We start from the raw sequence: 21,806 nt of genomic DNA on the forward strand, positions 1-21,806 counted from the left end.
TGTGTCCTTTCCTCCCCCAGACTCTTAAAAATTTCATCACCGAGCCCCTTTAAATCTAGAGACACTGGGGTTTAACTGTTTAAAGGAAAAAATGACTTCCAATTGGTTAAGCTTTCCTTCCATACCCATTAGATAAAAACAATGCTGGATGTTGGAGTGGAAACCAAAAGGAAGACAGAGGGAAGGAAGGAAGGAAGGAAGGAAGGAAGGAAGGAAGGAAGGAAGGAAGGAAGGAAGGAAGGGAGGGAGGGAGGGAGGGAGGGAGGGAGGGAGGGAGGGAGGGAGGGAGGGGGGGAGGGAGGGGGGAGGGAGGGGGGAGGGAGGGGGGAGGGGGGAGGGAGGGGGGAGGGGGGAGGGAGGGGGGAGGGAGGGAAATACAAGTGAGTGAAGCAATAAACTATTTTAAAAAAATCTATAAATATGTAAGTTCTGCAAGTGATTGGCAAACACAACCAATCAGCAAAGACAAGGGGAAGGTTAATTCCGCCTGGGGTAAGGGGTGAAGTGTGGGGGTGGGAAAGGTCTGTAAAAAAGGAGGTACTTGTAATGTCTGGGCAGGACAGTTCCTTTGGCCCAAATTGTTTTTTTGTTTTTGTTTTTGGTCGCAGATCCGATAAATAACTTAAATCATGAAATAAGAACATTACTAAAATTAATAATTTGCTTTAATCTGAAAACACACACTTTCTTAAGGGCCATACAGCCTCCCTCTCAGCTGCTCGTTTACCGTGATCTCTGGCAGGCGAGGAAAAATGGAACATGTAGCACCTCCTTCGGCTCTGGAGGCTGAACTGGCTGGGGTTCGAGACCGGGGGCCAGGACTCAGCCCCAACACTTTGGACTTCAGGGACTGCAGGGGATCATTCTGATTCCTGCCCATGGAGCCTTGGGGGTGGGGGGTGTCTCACCTTCCCCACCTTCCCCCCGAAACTAGCCTGGCGCAGTCCTGGGCGCCCAGTGGGCAGTCCCTTGCCGGGTGGATTCCCAGCTCTCCTTTTTCTGCCACAGGGGACCAGCGACCCACGTCGCGCTGCGCGTCCCTGCCCGCTCCTCTCGGCTCTAGTCTCAGTAGTTAGCAGAGCGGGAGCGAGGACGCGGCCAGCGCCTCCTGAGCCGCGAGCTGTGCTGCGGGGTGCGAGGCGGCAGGGCGGGGGCGCAGGGGTGCGGACACGCCCCGGCGCAGCGCCCGCCCCCTCCCCGCCCCGGACCCCCACCCGGAGGTGAGAGGTCGGCGCGGGAGGCGGCGGCGGGGCTCCCGCACGTCCCTCCCCTGCCGCTTTCCGCGTCCCCAGCCTCCCCGCCGCTCCTCCTCCCTCCCCAGCCCAGGTTTGGAGGCGATGCCCCTCTGGTGACCGAGCCGGCTGCATCCGGACGAGCGGCGCTTCGCCTCCCTCGCGTCTTTGTCTCCTGCTCCTGCGAGGCTCTCGGACCCGGCGCAGGGTCTGCAGCGGCCGCCGCAGCAGCCGGAGCCAAGCCGTGCACCGCGCGGCCGCCCGGGGCCGCACCCGCGCCGGAGGACGCCCGCGGAGACGCACCGCCCGCCGGCGTCCCGCGCTCCGGGCGCCGCGCACCAACCGCGCCACCGCGGCGGCGGGGCCGCCGGCCCGCCCAGCCCGCCGGGTGCGGGTGGACAACGCCGCTGGCCGCCGGGTGCGGGTAGCGGCCGCCGCAGTTCTGGCAGAGCCCCCCCCCGCCCCCCCAGGCGTACGCTCCCCGCGCCTCCTCCCTGCGCCACGAGGATGGAGCTGCCGCCCCAGCCCGGGACTGGCGCAAGGTAAGGTGCGGCCGCCTGTTGCTTTTCGCCACGCGCGGTATCGTCCCTCTGCCCGGGTGCCTAGGTCATTCCTCCGGGAGCAAGGAGGGAACTATCACACCCCTTCTGAGCCACGTCCAACCCCCCTGCGCCCCCTTGGCGCAGACCCTTGGAGACCCCTCCCGGCGAGGGGGAGTCGACCCTCCCTGCTCGCGTGCGGCTGGCTGCCCAGCAATAGTCTGCAAACTTTTGTGCCCCCTCCGTGCGCGGTGCTCACCCCGCGCCGTGCAAGTTGCACGTCTCGCTCCCCCGTGCGCCCTTCCCCCAGGCCCCTCCCCTGGGTGTGCATTTGCCCGTTTCACTCCGGGTTCTCGCCAGTCGACTTTTCACTCCCTGCAGCTCCCGCTAGAGAGGCGAGGGTCTGAGACCCAGCCGTGCTCATCCAGCCTGTAGGGGCGGCTTAGGAGCCGAGGTGGTGGAACAGGAGAGGTGGGGAGGGGGAGACGGCTGCGGCCACCCCTGGGGCTCCGTCCTTCGCGGCGGGAGTCTGTCCATCCTCGCGCATGCCACCCCCAACTCGGTAATGAAACCCTTGCAGGGGCTTGCGGCGGTGCGCCCTGGGAACGGCCAGTGCAGATCCGGTGGGTGAAGTAAGTGGTTTGGGGAGGGAAACGTTGCTCGTGGGGGTGGGGGAAACTGAGTTTCGGGCATAGATCTGATTGAGGGGAGACCAGAAGGCTCTGCTGATGGGGGCTTGAGGCCAGTCCCGAGCAGGCATCTGATTGGCAGGAAAAAGGGTCTGAGTCTGGAAGGTGCTGGCCCCAATGTGTAAATACAGATGGGGGAGGGGCTGGGTGCCTGGGGAGGCGCAGAGAGACCAAACGGAGCCCCGGAATGCCGGGACCCCGGGACCTTGGGCAGGCAGGCTTCTGGGTGACCGGGGTGGGGAGATCTCCCTCTCCAGGAGAAGCAGACCTCCCGGAGATCCTGAATGCGTGGGTACCCTGGGCGGTGACTGAGCGGGGCAGCTCGTGGGCCGGGGATGCTTTCCTTCCCGGCTGCAAGAGGACCTGCCGTAGTGCCCCCTTCCCAGGCACTGGCTTCCACACCCTTCGGTCTCCTCAGCCGGCTCTGAAGATCTACAGACCCACGCCCACCTCCCCTGCGCGGCGCTCGCGAGTTAAGGGTGTCTCCATAGCCAGGGTGGGAAGGGGATTCCTGGCTCCCTGGGGAGACTTGTGCGCGGGGGTAAGGGGAGACTCCCCAGCGCCGAGGGAGGAGACGGGGTTCGAGCCGGCTGGAGGAGAGCGCAGGGGTGGAGCTGCAGGGGGAGCTCCCTCCCTCCGCACATCGCACCTGGGCGGAGCGAGGGAGTGCGGGAGCCCCGCCGAGCAAAGCTGCGGGGCGCGCAGGGCGAAGGGGTGTGGGCATCGGGTGCGGGAAAGCCCCGCAGACCCGGGCCCCGCGCAGAGGTGGGCTGTCCCCTTTGCAGCCCCTAGGTAGACCCTTCTGGCTGTTCCAGGCGCTTTGGCAAATGCCGGAAGGCGAGGCTCTTTTCTCCTTTGCACCCCAGCCATCTGGGATGGAGGAGCATTTGCGGGAGGGGGCCTAGGCTGCTATTGCAAAGAAAGGGACAGGGCCCCGGGCCGCATTTATCCTGGCGGGGAAACCCTGGGCTCCGAAGGCCTGGGCGCACCTCCTTTACGCCTTCCCGCTGAGGTGGTGCACGCCCCTCGCCAAGCGGAGCCTTGGCCGGGAGTCAGGTTCTCGGTTCCTACTGTACCTGTAAGAGGAGAATTTGGAGGCTGCGTGGATCTGGAACCGAGTAAAACCCTCTGGTCCTCTCTGTTCAAGGCAACCACGTGCAGGCGTTGTAGGGGCACAACCGTCTCCGCGGTTGCCCTGTAGCTGCCTCTTGCTTTCCCGAACCAACTGGGAGAAAGCCCAGCTCAACGCATTTGGGGGGGCCCCACGCCTTGGCCAGACCCTCCCCAAAGGGACTTCGTGGTCGACTTGCAAGGGCTCGGGGGAGGAGTCCTGAGGCCGGCCCTCCCAGCTCAGCTCGGGGCTCCCCCCCCCCCGCCCTCCGCCCCCGCTGCAGCGAGTTCCCCGCAGCCCAGCCGCAAGCTTCAGAGCCCGGGGGAGCGGGAACGGGGATTCCCTGGAGCGGCTCCGGGTGCAGCTCCCGAGCGCCAAGGCCACACCCTCAGGGCCGGGCACCCGGATAGAGCGCTGGCTTCTGTACCTGGATACCTGAGGTAGGACCCCAGCAGCAAGTCCCTCGCTCCGCAAGGTTTAGCTTCCACGCCCCAGGGGCCGATTTATTCCTGAATGCTTGTCACCTGGATGCGTGCGCAGGCCACTTCCCTTTGCTCATAGAAACAGGTTGGAACATGTCCTTTGAGAACTCTGGAAGGAAGGTTTCGAATCCACACCAGGGTGGCTTTCTGAGGTGGCTGACCTATTCCGGGGTGACAGGTAGTAAGTAATACTACTAATAATAACCAGTGCCAGCCTTTATTGAGCCCTCACTCTGTGCCCAGCATTATCCTAGATGTTGTGTGTGCACTGTTTTAGTCTGAATCTTCACAACAGCCCTGGAAGATAATGTTATTTTTTCCATTTTATTGGTGAGGAAACTAAGGCATGGAGAAATGATCTGCTCAGTCAGCCATCCAGTAAGCAGTGGGGCTGGATGCTCTTGTGAGTGGAGGACACTGGGTGTGTCCCACACTCCCCCACCCCTATTTGGTACTAAGGGCCCTTGTCCCACAGGAAGCGTGGGTGAGGCCTCCAGCCCATTACTCCAAACCCCAGGGGTAGTTTGCCAGCCCTGGCCTGTGAGCCTCTTGAAGGAAGGTTTCGAATCCGCACCACGGTGGTTTTATCAGTGCCAGCCCTGGCCTGTGAGCCCCCGTGGCTGTGGCACTGGGGAGGCTGATGGCACATCTCACACTCCTTAGAGTCTGTTGGGGTTGGTCTTGGTAGGATGGGATCCTGGTACTGAAAGCAGATTTAGTGAACCGGCTGCTGACATTGGACTTCTTTTCTGAACCTTCTGGTAGACATTCCCTTCTGAAATGTGAGGAGAAATGGAAGGAGTGATCAAAATGTGAGCAGAGATTTGCTCTGTGGTCACAAATTGCAGACGCTGTGCTGTGCAAATGAGTCTCTTTCTAGTGATGGAATCACGTAATATTAGAGCTAAAGGAATCTCAGATATCACCCCTCCCAAGCCAGGGGCAGGGAGGAGATTCAGTGATGGGCAAGACCACTCCACGTGTTCCTGGCGTGGCTGGTACTGGAACCACTGTCTTCTGACCCCGGTCAAAATAAACTGTGTTTGTGTGTAAATACACTATGTTCACTGCTGCTGTTTCTCAGTATCTTGAAATTAATTAGGGAAAAATTAATTAGGGAAAAACGTTTGTTCAAAAATAGATCATTTTGCTAATTTTTCATAAATGCGTCAATCAGTATAACTGGGAAAAGTCACCATATATAATAGATAAACCACCACAAATTGCCTGCTTTGCAAAAGATTGCAGTAGAATATTTATATTTTCAAATCAACAAAATCAACTAACCACACAACCTTTTTAAATGATTCTAGGTAAAAATTAAATGGATTCTCAACCATTCTAGCTGTCCTTCTGTCAAGTTGAGTAGGTCTGTCTTGCCCCACTCCCAATTATTGTTGAAAATAAGAGAAAATGTATACATTAAAGGGAAAAATCTTTTTGAATCCAATGAAATGATTTGTTATTATTTCTTCTGGATGTCTGGCCATTGGGTTCAACTTTAGGCTGATGTAAATCTGGGGCAAAACACACTTAAGGCTCAGGAAGGGGAAAATAATTCTTTGCCACTTTCTCACCCATCGGGCCCCTTTACAAAGGGAACTTTCTCCAGGGGCTTGGGATTCCCATTTACCCCAGGCATTCTTGTAGGACGGAAACCTGGTTTCTAAGAGCATCCCATGCCTTTTCTCTGTGGCTATAGAACCAGGATGTCCTCCCCCTGGAGACAAACCAACAGGCAGCTGCAGTAAATAAACAGAGAGGGGGGAATAGGAAGAAGCTGTTTCTCAGAATCACATTAGGGGGGTAAGAATTACAAGCAGATAGTGGAAACTTGGTGCATTTATGTCACCTGGAACAGGACCTTCATCCCTGATGCTGTGCCAAGCCAGGACAGCGGCCCTTCAGCAGTCACTAGGGGTAGAGAAGGAAGGGGTGAGGGTGAGGGAGCAGTGCTGGGGAGGAGCCATGGGGTCAGGGAGGAGGCTGGGCTGATCAGGGGCTCTGGTGCAACAGAAATGGCCCTGGAGGGCCTGCCCTAAGAGATGCTCTTCTCTCCTTCCCTCCTTTCCACCACCTCAGCCTGCGTTCTGTGTTGGGTTAGCTGATCTGAATCCCAGCGTCCTCAGTTATCTCAAGGAAAACAGTCACTTTCTAGAGAATTTATTAGAAATGAACATTGTTTTTACGTAAGGAGGGGAAAATGTGCCCAGCTGTCCCACCCTTCAGGAAAAACCAGTAAACATCAGGTCATCCTAGAAGGGTAACCCTCTAAAGGTGGGGATACTGGCTTGATTGGATTACAGCGGTGTTAGAAGAAAAAAAAAGATGTAACATTGAAATCATGTATGAGAAAACCTAAGAGAAATGGTCTACCTTTCAGGAACCACAGCAAGAGAATCTTTTTGCCCTTGGGTGTCCATCCTGTTTCCAGTTCCTAGCTTTTCCTGGGTGATAGAGGAATTAGCTGTAGCCTCACCCTATTTATGGGGTCCTCCTTCCCTCTGGCTGTTTTACTCCTGTGTGGCGTAGTAGTAAAGGGCCCACACAACTCTTCTGTTGGAATAACAATTACTACTAAGCAACATGCTCTGGGGAAAAGGTTATGAAAAAAAGACAACTTTTTTATATAGAGCACAGCGAATAACTATGCTTATGCAATACATAGTATGAATTAAAATTCTCAGTTTGGGTTAGATATTAAAAATGAAATAAAAATCAAGAATCGGAGCATCCGAACTCAACCTATTTTTAATAACAAGAAAATCCAAATAATAAGATTCTGTGGTGTTTGAAGGAGATGTTTGCAAAGGGGGGGGGGGGGAGATGACTAAGTAGAACCTGAGAGACTTCACTCTCGTGGGTTTTATTTTAAATAAATATATAATATCTTAATCTATATTTAGATTTGAGTAACATAAGATGGATAAGTTTAGTGTTTTATCTGCAGATTGCCACTTTGATGAGCCTTAGTCTACAAGTGGTTGGGAACCAGGATGGAAGCTCATATATCCGATACACTAGTTATAGCTGTATATGCTTTATAAAAACGTAATGAATTAAAACATTGCAACTTGACACCTGAAATGCCCTTTTTATATAAGAATAAAGTCTGCAATCTTTTCAAGAGCTTAAAGGCTTGGAGCATATTTTCCCAAAGGGACTACGTCAACACGAAGAACCCTGTAATTCATTTCATATAAATAATTGAATAAATATTAAAAAGAACCACACTGATAAAAACAGTTTTTCTTTAAAAGGATAAATGAACAGATCAGTAATGTTGATAAAATTTCTGGTTTTATTTTATCCTAAGCTCTCTGAGCTGCTTTTTATGTTAACACTCACCCAGTGCAAGTCACTACACTTCAGTTTTTAGAAAAGGCTTTGCACCTTTTATTAGAAATAAAATGGAAACAAATATAAAAAATAAAATATTGTGAGTCATTCTCACACTTAGAGTAACACTTAATAAAACTAAGTATGTTTTCAAATGCAGATTGGTTTCCTTTTTTCTCCCTTCCTCCCTCCCTCCCTCCCTCCCTCCCTCCCTCCCTCCCTCCCTCCCTCCCTCCCTCCTTCCCTCCTTCCTTCTTTCCTTCTTTCTTCCTTTTTTAGGTCACTGAGAGACTTTTCAGTCTGCATGTAAATATCCAGTACCTGGCTGGGAGAGATGGCCATTTCAGGGCAAATATTTCCCCTGGTGAGGGCAGGGAGAAGGCACGGTACACTTGAATATTTGTCCAAAGCTAAAACACAAAGGTCTTGAAGTCACACTGGCTTTTTCTCCAGTCCTCTAACCTCAGTTCTGCTTTAGAAAAGCGTTCCTTGTAGGCCTGCTACAGAGGGCTCACCCTGTTAGCAGTGACTAAGCAAGTACACTTTCCTTCTGCCAGACTGGGAATTTATGCTCTGAGAAGAACCCAGCCCAGTCTGCTGACCTCCCCTACATGTCTGGTCATCAGAGATTATCAAGAAGAAATGTTTTCCATCCTTTCTACAAATTATATTCAAACTTGAATTTCAAAGTTGCATGGTCTCCTGCCATGATGTGTTTCATGGTTGTTTATTTGAGTGGTTGGTCGAGAAACAAAATTTCTAGTAACAAAATTAATACCCTTCCCTAGTGGGAAAGATAGTATAGACTCTTGGTGCCCAAAGTAGCTGCTACAAAACTCATGAAAGAGGGGTGGCTGATCACCAACCAGGTCTTGAGGGCCCAGAGATGCAATGGAGAGGCAGCTGGGGTAGGAGTTAGGGGAAAGGAGGAGGGATTAGAGAGGGAGGTCATCAGGGAAAACAAGCCACCCAAAGGAAGAAAACCCAGTGACTGGCACAGGAAGGTGACAAGATATTTGAGAGCTGAAACTGAAGAATAAGGGAGAGAAAGGCATAAAAATAGGGGAAGATAAAGCCAATAGGAGTGCTAAAGAAGAAGTGTGTGGGCAAAATAACACAGCTAAATCATTCCTCATGGTCTTGATAATGCAGAGGCAGGCTAGCTCCTCAGCTAGAGGACAGGGTCTCTTTCTCACATTCCCCTGTCCCTTGTTATGTGGCTTCTCAATCACCAGGTCAAGGCTCTTATTCCTATTTATGCCTTGGTGCCCTTTGGTGGTCTGACAAGCTTAGGGACCTCAGAAGAATGTGTTTAAATGCATATAATGTAATATATAAGATTATTGTACAAGTTTTATTGAGATAATGACATCGAATATAGAAAACATCGTGAACTATCCATGTCATTATAACAAGATATAATCGTGGGCCCAATGGTTACATCATTTTGAAGGAGGGATGAGCATCATGCTACTGTGAGATCAATCCAGCAACTGTGCTATGATAGGAAAATATCTAATTTATATTGCTGACAAAATCGTTGGCACTGCCACTGCATTTGAGGTTTGTGGCCTGCACTCATGATAAAATGAAATGCTAACTTGTCCCTCAATGTTAGCAAACAAATGTGTGATTGTTTTCCATTTGAGTTCACGGATCCCTTGAATTCTATTGATAGGTGCCTTGGAGGTTTGTGACCCCAACACCCTGGACTGGGGTGACTGTCTGATGTACTGTCTACAACTGGGGTACTTTTGAGAATGAAAGGGATCATAGTTGTTACCCTAAGACAGCAGGTGTAAATTGGGACAGGCCTGGGAAAATTGTAACTTAAGTCCTAGCAGCTTGTATCTCTCTGAGGTCTTTCTTCCCAGACCAGTTTTCACTTCTCTGGCCCAAGGAATTGGCTTTCTCTGCCCTGTTCGTGGGGATGATGGCTGTGGATACTGACTGGCACTGGGAGCGGAGCAAAGCTGTAGCTGAAAGAGGGACCCGTGTCAGGCTATGGCATGCCTTTGTAAGAACCGGAAAATGGGCTGCATCGGACGGAGCAGCAGGCCCTGACTTCTGGCTGGGTGAACACTGGCCTGTATTTCAGTTTCCCGTGGCCCCCTTGGCCAGGCGCCCTGTAGCCTTGGCCAGTTTCACCTGAAGTGAGGTTCAGTTATCAGACTACACGGCATTTCAGCCAAAAGTTTAACTTCCCTTCTAACATTTACTAGTTTTTTTCAAAGCAGAGCTGCCACAATGGCTTTTAAAGGTTTATTTCCTTTTCCAGCCCACTTCCTAGTTATCAGGAAATAGCCTTTGTACAGGCAGGTGGATGGAAAAGGCCAGGATCTAGAGAATTCTTAAACTGGACAGTAAGGCCTTGAGTGATAGGGAGGCGACAGTGGTCATGCGGTTTCTCCTAAACAGATGGCTCATATTGTCCTATGTTGGGGGTAGGATGACAGGATGTCCCCGCTCCCAGGTATCACCAGGTTTCTGTCTGTTCTAACTGGTGAAGTGGAACCTGCTCAGCAGAAGAAAAAGATCTTTTAAGAAAGCCTTTGACTTTGCCAGGGGAAGACAACGCCTCAGGAAACACTCTGTTTATGTGCATGTAGGGTATTTGACTGGGAACCAGGCGACCTGGTTCTAATTCCAGCTTTGGTTCTAACCAGCGTGGTGGCTTTGGGTGGTTCAGTTGACTGCCCACCTCTACACTTCCCCAGTAAGAGGATGATTGGAAGCGAAATGGTTCCCAAAGCCCAGTCCAGCTCTGTGGTCTGTAATGTCAAAGATGTGTCTGCCATTGTTGCTTTTATACTTCATATGGTGGCTTCTCTGTTTAACCTGGCTCAGACCCACTTCTTTGCTTAAGCCTCCCAGCCCTTACCTGCCACAGATGCTACAATGATAGGTGGACACTACAATCCTGAGGGCCTAAGACACCCGGAGCACTTCCCTCCCTCCCTCCCTCCCTCCCTCCCTCCCTCCCTCCCTCCCTCCCTCCCTCCCTCCCTCCCTCCCTCCCTCCCAACTGTCCATCCACCAACAATCCACCCATCTATCCTAAGATAGACAGACTCAGTTCTAATTTCTCTTTTGCCACTTAATAGCAGAGTGAGTGACTCAGGGAAAATCCCCTAACCTTTAATATGCCTCAGTTTTCTCTATGTAAAATGGGTATAATAATAGATAGTTGTGAGGCTTAAATGAGTTAATGTGTATAAGGTGCTTTGAACAGCATCTGGCACATTAGAAATACTACGTAAGTCTTTGTTTTTAGAAATTATGACAATATAATTGATTGCTTACTATGTGCCCAGCATTGAATTATGTACATGTGGTGTGAAAAGAGATTCAAGAAAACAGGCACAAGAAACTGTTCAAGACCCTTGAACAAAGCCTGGTTAGTTTTTCCAGAGATGTTGGCATTGACTTCATGGAGCCAAGGGCCTTTGAACTGAATCCTGCAAGATTGATCACATATACCCACCAAACTGGCAAGACAGATAGAGGCGTCCAGGAGGAGGGAAGTCATTTGAGCACAGGCATGGAAGAGGGAACAGCATGGCCTTGTTGGAGTTGTGTGTAGCTGAGAGATCATGGAGGGAGAGGGAAGGGGTCTTTGATGATATTTGGGTGATCACAAGACCCACGGAGAGATGAGCAACAGGCCCTCACTTTCTGTTGCGTGCCCCAGTACAGGTCAGACCTTTGAATTTTCCAAAAAGAAAGTCAGAAATACAGCTTTTATGGGAAACCTCCTAATGTTTAATCATAGAATCAGTTCAACTAAAAACAAAACACGTCCACGGGCTCTGTGCAGCCTCCCGCAGAGCACGCAGTCCGAGGTTCCCAAGCTTGTATCGAGATAAGATCTACAGTTGGAATTCCTGGTTTTGAATTTAATTCTGCCATTAGCTGTTGGACCACAGGTGAGAGTGCCTTAAACTCTCTGAGCCCTGGTTTTCTGCCAAATGGCTATCATATTTCTTGTCCTATATACCTTGCTGTGAGGAGCCTTTGGACTATGGAGATAAAAGCCCTTGCAAAGAACCAGACACGCATTGGCATTATTCGTCTGCCCTACATGCTGTGGCAGAGCCCTGCACTCGGTGCAGCCCCAAGCCTTATTTGAGGCACCCAAAGAAACCTGAATGTCCTCACCTGCCTTTATAATTTTAACAATAGATGGGGGAAGAGAAATGTAGGAGTCGTTTTCCCTTTTCTTCTGTTAAAAAACATCACAAGGAGCTTAACATTCCATTTTGGAAGTCTGTGTGTCAGAGATCCAGCGCAGAGTTATTGATTGCTTCTGCATGGGTCTGTCCGGGATCACCGGGGGAAGATGCACGCGGCCTCTGCATAGTGTGTGTTATCATTTCTTTGAGACGAGGGAGGATTCTCTGAGGAGAAGCCAGCCCTAGGTGTTCGTCTAGGTCCTGTCAAAACCTGCACCTGCATTTGTGTAATTTCCCCTCTTTTGATCTCTTTCCATTTCAGGCTGGCTTTGATCATGCAGGCTTTTAAGGGAATGATCAGACCTTAGAAGAGTTGAATTATGTCTAGTTGAGGGCTGAGCCTGGTGGATGTCGGCATTCGCACAGCAGAGAGGGGGCTGTGTATCCAGCCTACTCCGTCAGGCCTGGTTAAAAAGCACTGTGTAACTGCAGCTTTGCAAAAACCCAGGCTTCTTATTAGACATCAAATCTTGGTGTTATTCTGATTTTGTGTTATCTCTGTGTTTTGTTGGATCGCCTGATTGGACTTGATCCTGAGAAGCTTCAGAAGTGCAGGCAGGCCTTGAAGTAAGGATACCTGATTTATTCAAGCACATCAGTTATGGATTTTGACCCCACTGCACAGATCTCACCATGTCTGCTTCAGGAGCTGACCTGAGCCTCAGAGTCTATAGTTCATTCTCTTCCAAGCCCTAAGCCACCTGGGCCCTCGGTACCAAGGTGTCTGATGCTGCTGGAACTCTCATCCCCTGTTGGTGTCTGGAGCCCTGTCCCCCTTGTCCACTGCAGGAGCGGAACCCCAGAGGAGCCAAGGTCCCACTGTTCTGAGGGGGAGTGGAAACATTTAGGTCGATTCAATTAACATTATAGGTGAAGTAACACATTTGTTGGTAAGGGAGTGTTGAAGCCCTAACTCCTAATGTGATGACATTTGAAGGAGGGGCTTTGGGGAGGTAGTTAGGTTTAGATGAGTGCATGAGGGTGGGGACCTCATGATGGGATTAGCGCCCTGATGAGAAGAGACCGGAGAGCTTGCTTCCTCTCTTTCTACCTACAGACACAGAGGAAAGGCCATGTGAGGATTCAGCGAGAACATGGCCATCTGCAACCTGAAGAGAAGGCCCTCACTAGGCACTGATCTTGCTGGCACCTTGGTCTTGGCCTTCCAGTCTCAAGATCTGTGAGAAATACATTCCTGTTCTAAGTTACTGTAGGTTAGCCTGGGTTCCTAGCCACCTTGTGAAACATCTCATTGAACAAAAGTTTGCCTGCTTTTTGTACCACTGTACCTGATGTTCACCACCAGCCTTGCACATAGTAGGCACTCAGTAGCTACTTGTTGAATGAATATGAACACTAATAAATGGAGTGAAAACATTCAATTTCTGAACAGACACTTAGAACACAATTCATTCAAGTGTTAGAGATTTTCTGAAATTATGATTTGAGATGAAGGACAAATAATTTTTTTAAGTATGTTTGTGTGTGTGTATAGACACACACACACACACACACACATATGTATGTATCACCAAGCTTTTAACAGCCCTGCACTTTTTTACTAGCTCACCCCACGGAGACGTAATGATAGTAAAATAAATACACTCAGCATGGTTTCCTGTTTACCCAGCATGCAAGCAAATGATGCTGAATTGGGCTGCTGACCTACCCAAACCTAATTAACTTAAGTTTAGCAAAATAAAAAAAGTAATTTATTTATAGGAGAATCATAACCCCTCTATATTGGAAAGGCCTTCTGAGGGCCTTTTCATTTGAAATCCCCAATAGACAGGTGCCATAGAAAGATGTGATTTTTCTGAAAACGTGGTAGCTGTAAGGTTTTCCTGTCCGTCTAAGAAGTCCCTCAGACGCTGCGGGGAGTCTGCTCCAAGGCTTTGCCGTTGGAGAGTGGAGAAGCGATTTCCTCAAGATGCCATTCATCTTTATTCATATCTGGGTGCAGATGAGTTCAGAGTGTGTGGGTGTGGGATTTGAAGTCTGAAGTGCTTAGGTAACAGTTGTGCCAGTTGTATAATGAAGAAAATGTATTGACAATATTAAATTGTAGGCTGAATCTTGTTTTTGCTGTTAAAAAAACAACCACCCAGAACAAAATCTCTAAAAGCGACAGCGTCGTTTTAATACCAGGGTGTTTCTAAATGTTGGGGCAAAAGTGCTGAGGAACACGGGCCTTCAGCATTCTCCCTGTCTTCTGCCTGGCCCGATTTTACCATGTAAGCCCGCATAGCTTGCTTTTTAATTGGTGGGTGCTGTCGTGTTTCTAAATATACATGCATATTGTATTCAACCGACAGAGGGAAATAGCTTTGGTAATGATAACAGGCAAGATTTGAGGTCACTTTTCATATTGAAGGTGGAAGAGGCAGCTGGCTTCCAGGAAAATTAATGGTAATTTATTGAGTCACTAGAAGTCACCGCTTGTTTTCCAAGCTTCCAAACCTCTAGATCATCTTCAACGTCAAGGGCTTTTGCATGTGAAATGGTGCGCCATGGCTTTTTGTAAAAACTCATGTTCCTTTCTCTCCATTTGTGTGTGTGTGTGTGTGTGTGTGTGTGTACTGACAATAGAAAAGGGATACAGAGAAGCCTTCTTTCTACCCAGTCGTGGGTGGAGTGGGACGTGTGAGCATGACTGTGACCAGTGCGAGGTAACATTTGCAGACTCCACATGCAGCAGGCGTCCCTAGTTAGACACGTGGCTGTTCGGGGTCCTCGATTAGTAAGGTAACGCCTAGGTCAGGAGGTTTTATTTAACTACTTTTCCTTTTAGCAGTCTAGAGACACCTGTGTACCCCTTCTTAATTTTTAAAATGTCAAGTCAATATTTTTTAACTTGTTTACATTAAACGTAAAAATGTTTTCAAATGTAAAAATTTAAGTACATAGGATTACAAAAAAAAAATCCACGAAGCACAGTGATTCTCACAGAAGTGACAATATTTTGCATGACCTATATCTCTGCCAAATCTGCCAAAAATATTTTTAAAAGTTACTTTAAATAACACACTTCTGTAGTTAACTTACCCATCAGATGTGTTCGAACTTGCTTTGCCTAGACTTGTAACCCACATGCCTATCATATTTCAAAAGACAATAATAGCAGGAGAATTAAAAATTCTCATTTGTGTCATTTAGTTTTGCAAAACTGTAACAAATCATTTAAGTGGCTGACTTCTTTTCATGTATCCATAAAGAACAAACAAGTGTCCATAGGGAAGACCGTGCAGCACCTTAGATGTCTGGGTCACAATGAGACGTTGCACCTGCCCCCTTTTGTGACTACCAGGTGAGAAGCTGACCAATACTTGCCTCTGTATATTATGAGGGGCTATAGTCAGAAGAATTAACTCTAATCGTCTTCAAGTCATGATGGTAATAAATGATATTTCAGGATTTCTGGAACAACTGTGTTGTCATAGGGAAAAAGCTGTGATTTTTATCGGTGGCATGATAGGTACTGATAATAGCAGTGTAGTCTGTTGCTTGCCTTTAAAGTGAAAGGAAATATCAAATTCCCATTGAAGATCAATGGGGAAAAATCACAGTTTCGCCGCTGTGGGTCCGCTGCCTTCCAGCCGTGACCACACCGGGAGACCCTGGGCCCTGAGTTACACACCTTTGCTCAACGTGCGAGTCAGCACCCGACAGTGGGATACTTACACTCAGAGCCATTTTCAGACAGACGAGACCCTCAGAAGGGATTATAAAAGAATGCCATTTTCTTTTTTTATAATTTATGTAACAAACATGCCAGAATTCAACCTAGAGAGAGTGGTTGGCTTCAGAACTGGCTCCTTTGGCTCTCCAAAGGGAAAGATGCTGCTGCTTTTTTTCAAAATAGTATTGGGTCTTTTTTGAGAGGCAGGAGTGAAATGTTCTGGATGGTCTCATCAGTGTTAATTCTCAAACTGTTTTGGAGCGGGTCTAGTGTTCCTAACTAAGCCAGCGTCATCCGAAGTAAGGCTACTGAATGAAGAGGGTGACCAAGGTGTAAGCACCAGACTGGGACTTGAAAATCCTAAGCCATCAGCTACCCTGAGGCTGCTCCATGGTGGGCGGAGGAGGGAGGGGATGAGACCCTGGAAAGATTGCACTTCCAACATGAGTGAGTCCTTGGAATCAGCCTATAGCCCCCTGAAGCGGCCCTTGTTTCCCCTCTATAGTTACATTCCAAGATGATTTCAAAATATTCAGGGACAGCATTTGGTCACCACATTCTACACACTCTTCAGTGGAACTTGCCAACAGAAATAGAATGCTAGCTCCTGATGTAATTTAAAATTTTCCAATAGCCACAGTGGACATGTGAAACAAAACAGATGAAATTAATTTTAATAATATATTTTACTTAACCCAATATATCTAAGATTTTCACTTTAACATATAGTTACATTGAACTTTATTGAACTTTCTTCTCATGCCGAGTCCTTGAAATCTGCTGTGTGTTTTATATGTACAGCACATTGCACTTGGGCACTGAAATTTCATCAGAAACACTTGACCTGTATTTAGAATTCATAAAATCTGCAGTTGAGAAAAGCAGATTTATATCCAAGCTGTTTCAACTATACTTAAACCTTTCCCTGTTACTGAATCAAGTATTAGTTTTTAGATTAAAATTTAAATTATTTACAAACAAAATGAAACATTTAGCTCCTCAGTCTCACTAGCCACATTTCAAGGCTGGGTCATGACATATGCCTGTGGTTACCAAATTGGGTGGTGCAGGTGTGGGTTATGTGAGGAAGTAACTGGAGAGGAACCCATAGGCACAGTGGGGACAGTTGAACACCGAGGTTGTTCCCATACCTTGGCAATTTGAATAATGCTGCAATGAACATAGGGTCATATGTCTTTTTGAATTAGAATTTTTTTTCTTTTTCTTTAGCTAAATACCCAGAAGTGGAATTGCTGGCTTGTATGGTAGCTCTATTTTTAGTTTTTTGATGGACCCCATATTGTTTTCCATATTAGCTGCACCAACTATCAATTGATTTGTATTTCCCTGATGATTAGTGATGTTAAGCATGTTTTCATACATCTATTGGCCATTTGTATGCCCTCTTTAGAGAAATGTCTATTCAGGTCCTCTGCTCATTTTTTAATTGGGTTGCTAATTTTTTGGTGTTAAGTTGTAGGAGCTCCTTTTATATTTTGGCTATTAACCCTTTATTAAATGTATCATTTGCAGATATCTTCTCCCATTCAGTAGGTTGTCTTTCTGTTTTACTGATGATTTGGGATAACATTTTTCTTGGGGAGCATGCTTACATTGGTGCAGGGACTCACAATAGCTTCACGGCTGTTCCACTACTAATATTCCCTCTGTCAAATAACCATTGGTCAGTCATAAAGTTGGTCTGTGGTCAGCAGAATTGAGGACGAAGGGTTCATGGTGACTTCCTGGGTTCTAGCTTGCATTGGCCTTACGATTACAGCTGATAAAACAATACTGTTACAGAATAACCTCTGCTCTGGTATAATAAGATTTTTGTGAGTTCAAAAGTCCTTCGATAAATATTTATTGAGTGTCTGCTGTGGCCCAGGTATTGTTCCTAGGGGCTGAGGAAGACGGTTAAGATCCTGCTTCTCATGGAGATTGCTTTCTGGAGTGGGAGGGATAGAAGCAGCCAAGCAAGTAATGAGATGAATCGAGTGATATAAAAAATTGCTAGGTCTTGTAAAGAAAAAAAAGGGTAAGGGGAACATGACTGGGAGCAATGGAGCAGGGTGGTTGAGGAAGGCTTCTCTGTGGAGATGATCGATCACTAACATCACAAGGAAGAGCTGTTTTATTTTAAATGTCTCTGCTGTTTATTCCAAATCCTCATCCCCCCCACCTTTGAGCTTGCCCCTGATGTCAAGGTCAAGGATCTCCTGAAGCCTGACTGTTCTGCTGGGCTGCCACAGGGTCGGTGTTTCTGGGGCATTTTACGCCAAGTGACTGCCGAGCGGGCCAGCACATGGGTGGGCGCGCTCTTGTCGCCCTGCCCTCTTGTTGATGAATGCAGGTGTTCTCTGTGCACTTTTCATCTTTATGATGGACTTTTAAGGAAGTTTAATCCACAGACCACGGAAAGCTCATCATTTGCTCATACTGACACAGGGTGATGAAAGTGAGTTATTGTTCCCAAATAATGCTGCAAGGAAGCTTTCCAACCAGCAATTTCCAATAATGCCACATTGGCACCCCTCTGAATTACTATCTGCTTTGGATAATTCAATATGACAGGTCTCTAAAGCAATTTGAGTTCATGGGAAAGCGGGGAGAGAGGGGGGAGGTATTGAAACTTACTCAAAGGAGGGCAAGGGAAAGAATTTATATTGCAATCTCCTTGTAACACAGATGGAGATCTATTTGGATTCATTTCCTGGAGGCATTAAAAATGTTTTACTTTTCTTTCCTTTTTCAGTCACCTTTTTAGTTACATCTGATAATTGCATTCTATCAGCCATGCTTCAGTTTACCCCAGAGTATAGAATTCGTAAGCTGACTCTCCAGCTCAGAGGCCAGCAAGGATAGGAAGTGGAAACAACACTTCTTAGCATTAGAGAACTTCCAGTTCTTAAAAATCAGGTCAACATATGTCCCTCATATAAAATCACTCAGGAAACAGGCCGACAGGTAACAAGGATCCTATGTAGGATTCCGAATATCAGTGTTCCTTCTCTGTCCCTTTTCCACCTGGGTGGACCAAAGCTGCCCTTCCAGATGGCGGGGTGTGGACCAGGCAGCATGGCATTAATATCATGATGTAAATCTGAGGGATTTAGAGTCAGAGAACCTGGTTGCAGGCCCAGCCGGGGCACCTAGGACTGTGCACTTGGCTCATTGTAAACATTTGGCAAATATGAGCCCATGTCCTCTGTCTTCGCTCTTCATGCCTGGTCACACTCGCTCAAGTAGGGAGGCCCTTCCCTTTCCGTCCCTCAGCTGCAGTCGGCATGCTGGCCTTCTTTCTGCCCCTTGAGCAAGCCAGGCATATTCCTGCTTCAAAGCTGCTGAACTTGCACTGCCTTCTGCTTGATATGTCCCTCCCACAGATCGCCCCATGGCTTTCCACTCAGTTTTAGTTCTTAGCTCCAGCGCCACCACCAAGAGCAACCTTCCCAGTCTTGGTCACTCTCTAACGTATTACCCTGGTGGGTTTTCTTCATGGCTCCTCTCACTGCCTTAAGTCACCTTGGTGATTTATTTGTTGGTTTTTATTATCTGTCTCCCCCTTTCAACCCCGAGCTCAATGGGAGCAGAGGCCTTGATTAGCACTCCCAGGTGTATATGTATAACCAGCACCTCGTTCGTATTAGGTGCTCAATAAATACTTGTTGCATGGAAGTTATTGGGATCTCCCCGAGAGACGGAAGAGCCTTGCATGCCTGTTCTGAAGGTCAGGTGATACAGGCTTCGGAGAATCGTTTGGAAATTGTCAAACACTTATTATTAAGTCTTCTCCACCTCATCCGTGAAGCACCCCTTCCCATTGTCCCAGCCCGAAGTGGCCTTTTCATATTCTCGTGGCATTTTCTGTAAAGGTTTCGCTTTTCTGACGCTTAATTTAACTCCTAGTACCTTTCATTGACAGGCGTTTCAAATGAAACTTGGAGGAATTTGAAGCAAGCTGAAAAACTCTCCAGCTTGGAAATTGGTACTCAGCACACAGTTTCTAGATGTAAGTACACAGAGCAGGCAGCATTTAATCAATGCCCCCCATCAGAGGGAGGCTGTAACACGAACTCCAGCTACGCACAGATTTCCTGGGCCAAGTTAGGCATAAAGAAAATAGCCTCATAGGGCCTGGGTTCGGGGAGACAGAAAATAAATGCAGAGGGTTCACACTGGAAGTGGGCACAGTGAGGCCACGGCCACGGTCCATTTTTGTTCCTCACGCTCCTTCCAAACAGCAGCTCTGTGATGAAGTAGAACAGGGCTGATAATGAGCTGCCTGGGACGTCTTGCCCATGGGCAGTAGAAAGATTTTTTTTTTTTTTCATCTACCTACCTTTGTGGAAAATTTTCAACCCTTACTATTTATAACCTTTTCAGTCTTCAATCAAGCTGTAGTACGTTGGCTTTGAAAGAGCTTGATTTAAATTGTGGAGGGAAAGCAAGGGGGGTTTTCAGAAATCTCAATCCATTATTCATGATGTTTAGAAAGATGTGTTTTTCTACAAGTGAGAAAATCATCCTGAACCAGGTAGCAAACTGTGTTGATTTCAGAGGGTGAAGCCCCTCCCTCGCTGCCACCTTGTAGACACAGTATTCAAGGGCACTGTGCCTTCTCCCCTCCCCATCTCAGTTTTTCCAGGATACTAAAAGGGGTTATTTAAGTGTCAGTGGAAATGGAAATTTCTAGTCTCGGAAAATGAAACCAAATTTGGGGAGAATTACTTGACCTGTGGCTCTCAAAATGTATCATCTCCCTCCCTCTGTTTTGAAGTATAAGAATTTTGGTAAACTGAGTCATAAAAGGAGAGTGCACATCCGATCTGTTTTCTTACCTTCCCTCCCCAGAGGACCAGAATCCTGCACACACCTCCTAGGACATGGGGTCTCTTGCTTAAACTCCCAAGAGAAACCCTCACAAAAATGCTTATATCTACTGAAAAAGAATACAGCACAAGGATTTTAGGCAAAAGTATTTTAATTATATCACTTTTTATTTGAGTGACTTAAAGAATGAGTAATTGCAACACCGAATTTATAATATGGGCACTGCCTTCAAATGAGCACATTATCTGTAATAAAGACAAATACACTGACTGTCTATAGTCTAACTTCCATTTCTCCCTCAAGGCAACTCAAAAATAAGACTGGGCATTTTTCTCTTTTGGAGAACTGAAGATTTCTTAGAATTCTGTTCAAAGAAGAGAGGTAAATTAATTAGCGCAGGAGAAATCACAAATTAAGTGCATCCTGAAAGACAGCTCATTCAGAGGATTTAAACACACCTCTCTTTCTTGTTTGTTTGTTTTTGAAGTTCCTTATGTCTTCAAGAAAACAATTAGAAATAGAAGGTAGGTCTTAAATTCCTAAAGGGGTCCTAGGGTTTCATATTGTATCATCTAACTCAAGGCCGGGCTGTCCCAGGTAGGACTAACCACCAGGCAGAATTTTCTTGGAACATCACACAAGAGATTCTTTGGCTTGTTGGCTTGTTTTTGAGGATGAGAAGCTTCCATTGGCTTTTGTGAAGAAACTAACATTTGAGCTCTAAGGTTCAAAGAGAATGCTTTGCCCCTCCGACTTCTCTGTCCTGTCTCTTTGGAAACTTTAGTTCAGAACATTTCGTCTTTGGCTCAGAACATTTCGTCTTTGGCTCAGAACACCGCATCAGCAAATTGAGACAATTTTCCTAGATGCCAGTTATGTGACAATTTTCCCCAGGCCTTTACCTTCATATTCCCCCAAATTAAAAATAAATAAATAAATAAATTCAAACTCTGAGTTTTAATTTTATGGCGTTTAACCTAGGATCAAACACCCCATTGAATTTGAAGGAGAATTCCCTCAGTTCAGGTCTCGATCAGTTTATGCCTGCTCTTTACCTTCTCCCTCTACCTCAGGGCTCATGTTACCACCAGATTCACTTTCCTAAAATACCACTTTGAGTTGGTAACTTTTGGTGACCCTTAGCTATCTATTAAGTGACATCCCTCGAGCCGGCATTCAAGGCCAACTGTGCTTCTCCTTCTCGTAATGTGTTTCATGGTGCATCTCAGTGCTCATTCCCGACGCCATCCTCACTACCTGCAGACTTGGAACATGCTCTACGTTTTCTATGCCCTCGATGTAGCCCCTGCTTAAGGAGCAGCTGCCCGTGGGGGCAGGCGATAAACAGGCCCCTAGAGAATTTAAAACTCTCATGAAATCAAGTGAGAGTTGTTGTGCTCCTTTATCAGCAAACACTAGTATTTCTAAACAATGTCAGTAGTGAAATACTTTTTCCTCCCGAAAATATGCATTTCTGTTACTGTTAAATTATAATAATACAAGTGAGCTCCAAATTAGCACATTAATATAAATATTATTATTATTATTGAAGAAACGCTGTATTCTACGTGGAAGTTAACTCAGAGAAGTCCCAGCCATGCAGACTGGCACACACAGCCTCACTTATCCACCCAACATGGAAGACAAATTATTCTAGACCCTCTCTCGCT

At 47.3% G+C, this 21,806-nt stretch overlaps 1 protein-coding gene across 5 annotated transcripts in view; it reads left to right on the forward strand.

Annotated features, from left to right (window-relative positions):
• Nucleotides 1–1,599: 1,599 nt before the first annotated feature.
• LRRC3B (leucine rich repeat containing 3B) overlaps nucleotides 1,600–21,806 on the forward strand; it is a 65,463-nt gene continuing 45,256 nt past the window's right edge. Inside the window, exons 1-4 of one of the 5 annotated variants that reach the window (XM_081160356.1) lie at nucleotides 1,641–1,774; nucleotides 12,682–12,804; nucleotides 14,840–14,931; nucleotides 19,229–19,315. The gene's annotated coding sequence lies outside the window, so the exon portion shown is untranslated. Of the gene's footprint in view, nucleotides 1,775–3,884; nucleotides 4,012–12,681; nucleotides 12,805–14,839; nucleotides 14,932–19,228; nucleotides 19,316–21,806 lie in introns of those variants that run through there. The other 4 variants (XM_081160354.1, XM_081160357.1, XM_081160355.1 and 1 more) reach the window with 4 other exon arrangements.

This window comes from Miniopterus schreibersii (genome assembly GCF_964146895.1).
Source record: "Miniopterus schreibersii genome assembly, chromosome: 15".
NCBI lineage: Eukaryota > Metazoa > Chordata > Mammalia > Chiroptera > Miniopteridae > Miniopterus > Miniopterus schreibersii.